This window comes from Calidris pugnax, unplaced genomic scaffold (assembly GCF_001431845.1).
Source record: "Calidris pugnax isolate Ruff unplaced genomic scaffold, ASM143184v1 scaffold8, whole genome shotgun sequence".
Taxonomy (NCBI): Eukaryota; Metazoa; Chordata; class Aves; order Charadriiformes; family Scolopacidae; genus Calidris; species Calidris pugnax.
The window spans coordinates 13,938,663-13,948,248 of record NW_015090830.1 but is presented as its reverse complement, the minus strand read 5'-3'; positions in this window follow the sequence as shown (position 1 = coordinate 13,948,248).

Genomic DNA, 9,586 nt, shown 5'->3' with positions numbered 1-9,586 from the left:
GGGGGGCGTGGCCTTATGCGGCACTGCCGCCGCCGACTTCCTTACCGCGTGTCGATAGAGAGGATGCGGCGGCGCCCCGTGAGAAGAGCGGCGCGGGGCGAACAGCGCCCCCTGCGGCGCGGAGGATCGGGGCGGCGGCAGCGGCTCCGGAAGCGCCGGGTCGTAGCGAGGGGCGCGCGCCCCGGCCGGGGACTACGGGTGGTGTGTGTCCCCGTTACCCCGCTGCCCCTGGGCCCCTCGCCGCCCTGCTGCCCGATCCCCCGGGCCCACCGGCTGTGTTAGACACCAGAGAGCGAGTTTCGGGAGCGCCGAGTCCAAAGCGCTTCCCTGCGAGGCGCTGTGCCCTCCAGCCCTCAGGGCGAGGAAGGGTCTGCTCCTCCCGGCCCTTTCCTCCTGTAGAAATACCTTGTTTATAAACGACCCGGAGGCTTCTGGGTCAGAAGGTTGGGTCACATGTTTGATCGATGGGCCAAGGCCGGTGGTATGAGGTTCAATAAGGCCAAGTGCCAGGTCCTGCATTTTGGTCACAACAACCCCCTGCAGCACTGCGGGCTGGGGGCAGAGTGGCTGGAGAACCACCTGGCAGAAAGGGACCTGGGGGTGATGGTGGACAGCCAGCTCAACGTGAGCCAGCCGTGTGCCCAGGTGGCCACGAAGGCCAACAGCATCCTGGCCTGTATCAGGAACAGCGTGGCCAGCAGGAGTAGGGCAGTGATGGTGCCTCTGGACTGGGCACTGGTGAGGCCTCACCTCCAGTGCTGTGTTCAGTTCTGGGCCCCTCACTACAGGAAGGACATTGAGTTGCTGGAGTGTGTCCAGAGGAGAGCCACCAAGCTGGGGAGGGGTCTGGAGAACAAGTCATACGAGGAGAGGCTGAGGGAACTGGGCATGTATAGTCTGGAGGACGCTGAGGGGAGACCTCATTGCCCTCTACAACTACCTGAAAGGAGGTTGTAGAGAGGTGAGTGTTGGCCTCTTCTCCCAAGTGAATAATGACAGGACCAGAGGAAATGGTCTAAAGTTGCAGCAGGGGAGGTTTAGATTAGATATTAGGAAGAATTACCTTACTGAGAGAGTGGTCAGGCACTGGAACAGCCGGCCCAGGGAGGTGGTGGAGTTGCCATCCCTGGAGGTATTTAAGAAACACGTAGACATGGCACTTCAGGGCATGCTCTAATGCCCAAGATTGTTGGTTCGTGTCTGTCTGTGGGTGGGTGGGGTGTGGGGTTTTTTTGTTTGTTTGTTTGTTTGTTGTTGGGAGTTTTTTGGGGTTCTTGTTTGGTTTTTTTTTAAGGTTGGACTCAATGATCTCAAAGGTCCCTTCCAACCATGATTATTCTGTGATTCTGGAAAAGGGATTTATAATAAATACTTCTCCTCCTGCAGAAACCCTGAGTTGGTTCCCTCTTTTACCGAGGCAGTGTGCGGCTGTATCGACAAGAAAAACAGGCCTGCCCATGTTTTACAGTTCCTTCAGCTGAGGGATGTTAATTGTTCAGCATAAGTACATTTTAAGCCGAATAAATTACTTAGGATTATAATTTGTTGTGATCTGTGCTGCTGGCTTAGCTCTACTTAGCATGAGTAGCTAGGTGTGCTGAAACCTTTAGGCCATGAGAAAACAGATATTCTTAGTGCTTTTCCTAGCAGATGGCACAGTGTTGTTTAATCTTTTAGCATGGGAAAGTACTGGATATCATACTGATGTTCTGGTAGTGTTTCTCTCAAGTCCAGGGCTTTTCAGTTCATCATGTTCTGCCAACAAGAACAGGTGCACAAGGAACAGGAACCAGATGATACAGAGGCCCCAACCCCTGACGTAAACTGCAAATCAACAAGACGCCTGGACTGCCTGCCTGGACACAGAAAAAGAATCCAATTAGATGTTAGAAAACCCCAGACCAAAAATCACCATTGGACTAAAAGACGCGTGGACAGCACATGAGGGGCGGGTGTATGGATCGCCGGGGTATAATTGCCCAGGGATTTCTCTGCTCAGGGTCCCTCTCTTTGGAGGCCTCCACCCTGAGCTGTTCTTGCTGCTGTACCTTCCTATTCAATAAATTACTTTATAAAGTCCTATGCATGAGACTGCTGTGGGAAACCTAGGATCAAGCCTAAAGAAGGAGGAATCGGGCCCAGGAATAAGTGTGTGTGTGCGACACCATGAATGGTGTGTGAATGCTCAGGCAGCAGCTTCTTTAATAATTCCTGCTGCACCAGATATGTGGATGGTGAGACCTCTCCATAGGCAGACAAGCATAATACTATAACTTTACTATTATTATGGCTCATTAGACTGTGTGGTCAGAAATAACTTGAGTGTCATTGAAAGCCCGTAATATATTTAAAAAAAAAAAAAAAAGGAAAAGAAAAGAAAAAAAGGGTTCTTGAGCCTGGGAGCATACTGCCTTTCAAGTGGGACCGTACTCTGGAATCCTGAATGCTTTTTGCATACTGCTCCCCACGCTCTCAGTTTAAATCCCCTTCTTGCAGCCTTGTAGTCTGTGATGGAACAAAGAAACTGTATGATGTCACGGTTACTCAGTTGCAAGATCTCATCCCAATTACACCATTTCTGCAGTATGGTTCTGAAAACTTTCCCCAGGCACGTGCAGTTTTAGAAAGCTGGCAACATTGGCTACTACTTCTGCAAAGTGATTTCATTCCACTAGTGATAGCTTTATGAGTGTACAATCTCAGATTCAAAAGAGGAGAGACACCACAAATAACATGAATGCCACTCTCTTTGGTTTTAAAACAGTACTGGAGTCATAAAAATACATAAAATTCTGAGAGTTTCAGGACTCTGTCCACCAGAAATAAGGCAAAAGGCTTATTTTTATTTAAAAACTTGGGATTTGAGATTAGAGGGAGTTAGGAGCAAGTTTTCTTTGGTTATGTATATAGATCATTCCCTCTCCTGCTAAATCAGAGCTGCATAAAGCAATGCAGAAGCTACAACATAAAAAACTGTCCTTTATGTGTCCAGATAAGGTTGTCATTTCTAGCTTTTGCTGGCAGTCCATTAAAGGTACTCCAAAATAAAGCTTGTCTTCTTTCTGCATTCTCCTGAAGAAAGTGGTGAGTAGGGCTGACAGCACAGGTCCATAAGCTGGCCTAGAAGAAGAACCCCCATCACTGGTGCTTCCATGTGTGGCTAAGAGCCTTTTTCTGGTTCCTTTCTCCAAACAGAATTTCTCCTACCCCAGTTGTCCAATGTCCCACAAGAACTATTTTTCAGGTGTAGCATGTTCCTTGACTGTTACTCCCAAAAGCACTCCACCTGAGGGGGGGAAGCCAGTTCACACCTTTCTTAACTCATCTGATTAATCACATACATCAGTTGAACACCAAACTTGTCCTATGATTGTACTGTCAGGCGACAGACACCTTGGGCTCTTCCCCTGTTCAGAGCAATAGCTTTCCTTCCTATCCAGCATGTGCATTCCCAAGTGAATCGAAACAAAAGTCTCCGCAGCCTGTGTCGCTTTTAAAAGGGAAGTGTCTCAGCCAGACTGTGCTGGGAACACTTTAGCAGGGTCCTTACTTGTATTTTTCATCCATCCTAATACTAGAAACAGGCAGATGGAGCCAGACAGGATGTAGCCCAGTTCAGGTTCCAGCTGACTGAAGCGAAAAAAAAAAAAAGAAAAAAAAAAGCCTTGTTTAAATTTCTGTTCCATTTATAAGTCTGGCAGTGATAGCTGCAGACACCAGTAGCCAGCTACCATAATCCTGCTAGGTCTGCCCCTGGCATGCACTGGGGCACATTCCAAGTTTAATGCACAAAGACTGTTCTGTCACCAAAGTCTTCCAAGGTACGTTTACAGAAGAGACTGAAGGCTCAATTGTGGCACAGGTACTAGATCTTACCTAAGTTGCACTTGTGTCGACAGCAATTTATGACAGACTGCAGCTGAAAACTGGACCAGCACCCCCAGAGACCCTGGGATTAATATTCACTCTGAGCACTGATGTCTTCTTGCTGCCTCCAGCAAGTGCCTACCATTGCATGTGCTACCTAACTTAAAGATCTGTCTGCCCACACCATAATCACTTTTTCACACATCTGCGTGGACCTGGCTCTGGCTGCTGAAACTGGCAAGGCCCTCGTGTGAAGAGGAGACAGCAGATTGACACACACCTGCACCCCCAGACAGCCCCCTTCCATCCCTGTAAGAGGAGATGCTTGTGCAAGCTTGAGTGTCCAGTAAAAGTTTTATGCCCAGAGAGTAAACAGACTGACAAGCTCTGGGGAGACAAAATGAATAGCATGGGTGGCAGTAACTCTATAGCTGCCACCTGAAGAACTGGGGAGAAAGAGATAGGTCAGATATGAAGAAATTTGCTCAGTGGTGGTGGATAAAAACGTATCACAGAGAAAGAAGGATGGACAACACAGTTGATAAACTAGGAAAGAATGGAAAATGAGCAAGAAGGAAGCAGAGAGGGAAAATTAAAGAGAAAATAAATGTTGCTGAGATTAAGGAAGAAAGGAATAATAGGAGGAAAAGACTGAGGTGCATTAGATTACAAAACATACCATCTTAAATGTTAAGGGAAAGGGAAATGGAAGGAGAAATCCACACACTGATTGCAGTCCTGATGATCTTTGAATGAAAATGTGGCCTCATTGCCGACTGGGATTTGGAAAGGTTTAAGAATCTAGTGAATCCATTGTAAGTGCTTGCAGGAAAGAAGTAACCTTATTTTAACTTCAGAAGTAGAAATTACTGATTTAAAACATTGGTGTTATTCACTGTGGGACAAAGGTATCCCTGGTACTATCTCATCAATAGTGTCACTCATACTACAACTGCAGTACAGGTTGATGTGATACCACTGTATTCTGTTTTGTACAGAAGTTAGAAATTGTTACCAGACCAAGTGGAGCCCTCTTTCTCTGCATCACTCAGTGCAACAAAGGGGAAAACTGGTTGTCTCTGAGGCTCTTCTGAATGATCCACCTACAATAATTTCAGCAACTTCTGCATCATGCTGCCAGGAACTCCATCAAAGCAGTGTCCAGCAATCAAAGAAGAACACTGTTGAGAATACATTGGACTTGGCTTACCTAAGCTACCAAATACTTTTATATAAATACCTGTCCCTGGCTGTAAAGTCCATGGTGGCATCTAGGGATGGCTCAAAATCCCACCAGGGCTGGTTTGGAGGCTGCAGAAAGGGAGCCAGCGGTGGTTGGATACTCCATCCAAGTGGGCTTTCCTTCCTGAGGAGCTTTCAGTTTATACAAGCAGGCAAGTGAGGGGACTGTGGTAGACCCAGAAGAAGGTGCTACAGAAAGAGTTTCTTTTTCATTTTCTACTTTGCTGTTTTAAATTTGTGTCAGAAAATTATAGTGTTCATTGACTTCACAGAGCTAGAGAGCTGTGGAAAGGGATGTGGAAGAGGAAGAAAGAGGGAGTCCAGCGGAGATCCATCACGATGTGAAAGAGATGCAGATGTTGGAGTGAGAGTAAGGGGTTGCAGAGAGAAGTGTCAGATCTCACGAGGAAATAGAGAAGTGAAGAGTGGACAGAGACAAGAGGATGAATGGCGGGGAAGTCTCATACTTGCTTTTCTAACCGTTGGCTTGATTATTTGAGGGCACATGGAGTGACCCAAAGCCTCAATGCCCTGACATGGCGATGAGCAGGTGGAACAGAAACAGGAGGATTCAGGGGATGGTTCTGGACAGTGAGCCTCAAGGCAAGGGCCTGGAGATAAGCAGCGCTTTGGCATCTCTTGCCTCTCAGGTGGTTCTTGTGCATCTGACAAACCTTGCAATTCAGACCTCTCCCCACAGGCTGTCGTATTTCTTTCTGATAGGACCTTCTCAATGGCAAATGCAGTTGTGAGAAGTTGAGACATCAGTGCTGCAACTTGACACTACAAAGGGCAGGGGGGAAAGATTCCTGGCAGGGCTGGAACTCTCCCAGCTGGAGCCCTTTGTGTTCAACATTCGTGGCTTGTGCCCAGCCCACAAAGTACTTGCAGCCTCCTTTTCCTCTTCGCAGACGCTTGCTTGCTTACTTTTGAAGGGGTGGGTAAGATTGGCCAGATTTGCTGATTTCTTGGCAATGATGCATCCTTTGAAAGGCCAAGACCCAGTTCCTGTTGGTGCTATCACAATGTGATTTCTACAGCACTCAGCTCAGCATGGTGTTTCAAAGGCAAAGGCAGTGCCAGCTCCACATTCCTCTCCCACATATATCTCCAGCGCCACTGCTACCCTACAGTAAAACTGATGGAAGAGCAGGATCCAGGCTGAGCTTTATGCCACCATTAGTTTCCATCCTAAAGGATTGCACCTGGAAGTTTTACTCAAGCCTGGAACAGCACCATGACTGGGCACGTGAATCTCAGTCCCTGCTGTTCTTGGTGCAGGGGTGGGGATGTTGGCTGAGCTTTGTGCAGGCTTTGTACTTCTGGACCACTGAAAAGGCTACTCTCCAGGCCAGGGGAAGGGAGGGAGCCTGCCCCACGTTCACTGCTTCACAGGGGAAAGCTGAGGCAGGCCTTCTCTCAGCCTTGATTGCATTTTCTGGGTGGTCAGGAGGAGCCTTGCAGCAGTGGTGGGCTACCTCTGGTAGCCTCGGGCACGGGGGCAGGGCTGGGAGGGTGGGAGACTGACCCTTCTGCAGCATCGCTGGGGCAGGGGCTGATGGCTGGCCACGGTTCTGGGCCATGAGAAGGGTGGGGGGAGCCCGGGGGCAATCCGGGACAACCAGGTCTGTGGGTGCCCTTGGGGCTTAGGCAGAGCAGTCAGGGATCCAAGCCAAGCCCTGACTCAAGAAGAAATATTGTTCTGTTAAAAAAGAGCGTGGAAGTGACAGTCTAGTACCTCGCTGCTTGTGGTCTGCAAGCAAGCCAGCTCTCGGTGCAACATGTTCCTCAAGCGCACGGAAATAATTAACAATTGTTCCTTTGTGTCTCAGCCAGCACTGGAGGTACCCAATTATGGGCATTGTTTCTGTAAGAAACACCAAATAAATGTCCTTTTTAATTCCCAGAAGGGGGTAAATGAGCCACAAGTACAAAAAGCATCAGGTCCAGAGATGTATTCACATATGCAATTGTCCCTTAACAGCTTTGTATGCTGGTGCAAACTGGACTGGAGCCAATGGAGTTAAAACACCTGAGAGAAGAAACAGGTTCCTAACTGGAAGGAGAAGGAGAATTCTCTGTGCTGGACTGATCAGAAACATTTTTACCCTACATGATTATTTCAGTATGTACGAGGAGTCACGAGACTTTTAAGGGAAACGTTGGCAGCTCTTTGAGAAGAAGTCTAGTGGTCAAAGTTTTGAAAGCTATAAAAGCATAATTTTGCTAGAGCTGAAAAGGATCTTGGCATATTTTAGAGAATATCCCAAAAAGGGAAGCTTAATCACAAACATCCCACTCCCCAGGAGGATCTTCCTGTCCAGTGCTTCCAGCAGGATAGTAGTGATACAAAAACATACCTTAGGGAACAAATGCTGTCAAAAATTATTTAAAAGGTTTGAAAAACAACAACAGGAAATCACTGGGCCTTACTGGAATCAGAAACCTCAATATAAAAATGTGGCTGGTTAAAATCTTGTTTGTTGGACTTGGTTTCTTTTTCCTTGAAGAGCGTATCAGAGAATGAACCAAACATTATGTGATAAGACTTGAAAGTCTATCGAAAGAGAAAAGAGTAACTACTGGAAGGCTAGGTTTTTCACAAATGCCACTACTCTCATTACATGTACACAGTCACACTATGTATCTCCATCTGTGGCCTGGCCACGTGTGCCAAGACTCATCTTTTTATTACTGACATTTTCTTTATGGGGAGTAAGTTTGAAGAAAGCAGAGTTTGTACCCTTGTTGAAACTATTTAATCCACCCACTAACACAAATGAGGACATCAAAGACTGATTCTCTGGAAAGCCGTCAGAATATAGTACAGGGGTTCTCGTCTTTCTTCTGGCCTTACACAAGTATAGTCTAATATACAGCCAAATCCTTACATAAATCTTGTCCAAAAGACTTCTAATCAGAAAAGAAAATAACAGCCCTGTATTTCTCACACTACCAAAAAGACCACCTTGGGAAAAGAACAATGCAGTCACAGAGTGGTATGGTGTCTGTTACAAGAGTTCACATGAAGCAAGCGTTAGCTATTCAAAGAATTAACTGAAGCGGGGTGGTAAGTGAGCATCTGTTCCTTGTCACTGAACTCAGGGCTATAGCAGAGAGCAGAGAAAGAAGTAAAATTTTTCTTTCCCTGCTAAAAATTGTTAGCAGGGAAATAAAAAAAAACACTCCACTGTCCCTTAGTCTGGATTATTCTCTTAGAAGGTGGGTCAAAATATCAGTGGTTGTTTTTCCAAGCTGTCACTTCAGTCATAGAATGAAGCAGTAGCAGAACATAGGAAAGATCCAAGATATGGACCAGAGGGGACTCTTAATATTGCTGGAACTATGTTTTTTGTCACAACACATGATTTGGCTAGATGTATGCTATTCACACTTTTTATATATTCCTTTGCATTTTATTTGTGGCTAAGTGGTAAGGTAAGAATTAATGCTTTTATTTTTAATGTACATATTTCAAGTGGGTAAAAGCTGCCTCACAGTCTTGTGTGCCTGGGATAAATCGTTCTGTGATTAGTTGTGACCAAACCCAGAAGAATGATGCATAAAATTACTTCTTTATTACCCCTATTACAATGCATTAGCTGTTTGCTAGGTGCTGACAGAGGCAGACCCCCATGGCCCTTCTTTTGGTTTGTCACAAAGAGCACTGGCTTCAAACCAACAAACAGAGGGATATAGTGGAGCTGGTCAAAGAGGAACTTGGGTGCCAGTGACGGGGAAATGACAGAATTCACATTTCTTTGGGACTGGAAAGAGGCAATACTGCAGTAAAAGCAAACGGGATTTCAGGAGGACAGATTTCAGTTATCCAGAGGGTCGTTAGGTACCATTTCCTGGAAGGCTGATCCAAGGAAATAAAGGATTTCAATAAGAAATTATATAACATGAAAGAAATTATATTAAAGGTGCAACTGTAAACTTTCCAGGTGCAGAAGATGGTTAGGAAGCAGAGTAAGTGATCAACTTGGTTAGGTCACTTTAATCCCAAACATAAGAGGAAATTATACAGGAAGTAGAAACTACATCAGAGTACTAAAGACGGATTTTCAACAGCACACAGGAGTAAACTCAGAAAGGCCAACGAGGTGTTAGTCCTAGTGACCATTGTTTGTGAAATTGTTCTACCAGTGCATTAATAACAGGAAAAACAGGGTTAGTGAACTAGTCAACAGAAGATTAAGTCTATTAACAGATGACTTTGCAAGACAACTTATTGAATGCTTTTTGCTAAGAAGTGGCTGACAATTAAGATCAATTGCAAAGGAATATGCCTATGCGAAGTGATGTTTTCTTTAACAGTTCAGAACATAGAATAGAGAGATTTCCGTGAAGCTGAGGAAATAAGTATAATTACTTATCATAGTAATAAGTAAGATTAGGAATCAAAAATTATCTCCAAAGATGGTCCTGTTAAAATAAGGAAATGATCTGTGGGAAAAATCAGATTAATTCAACT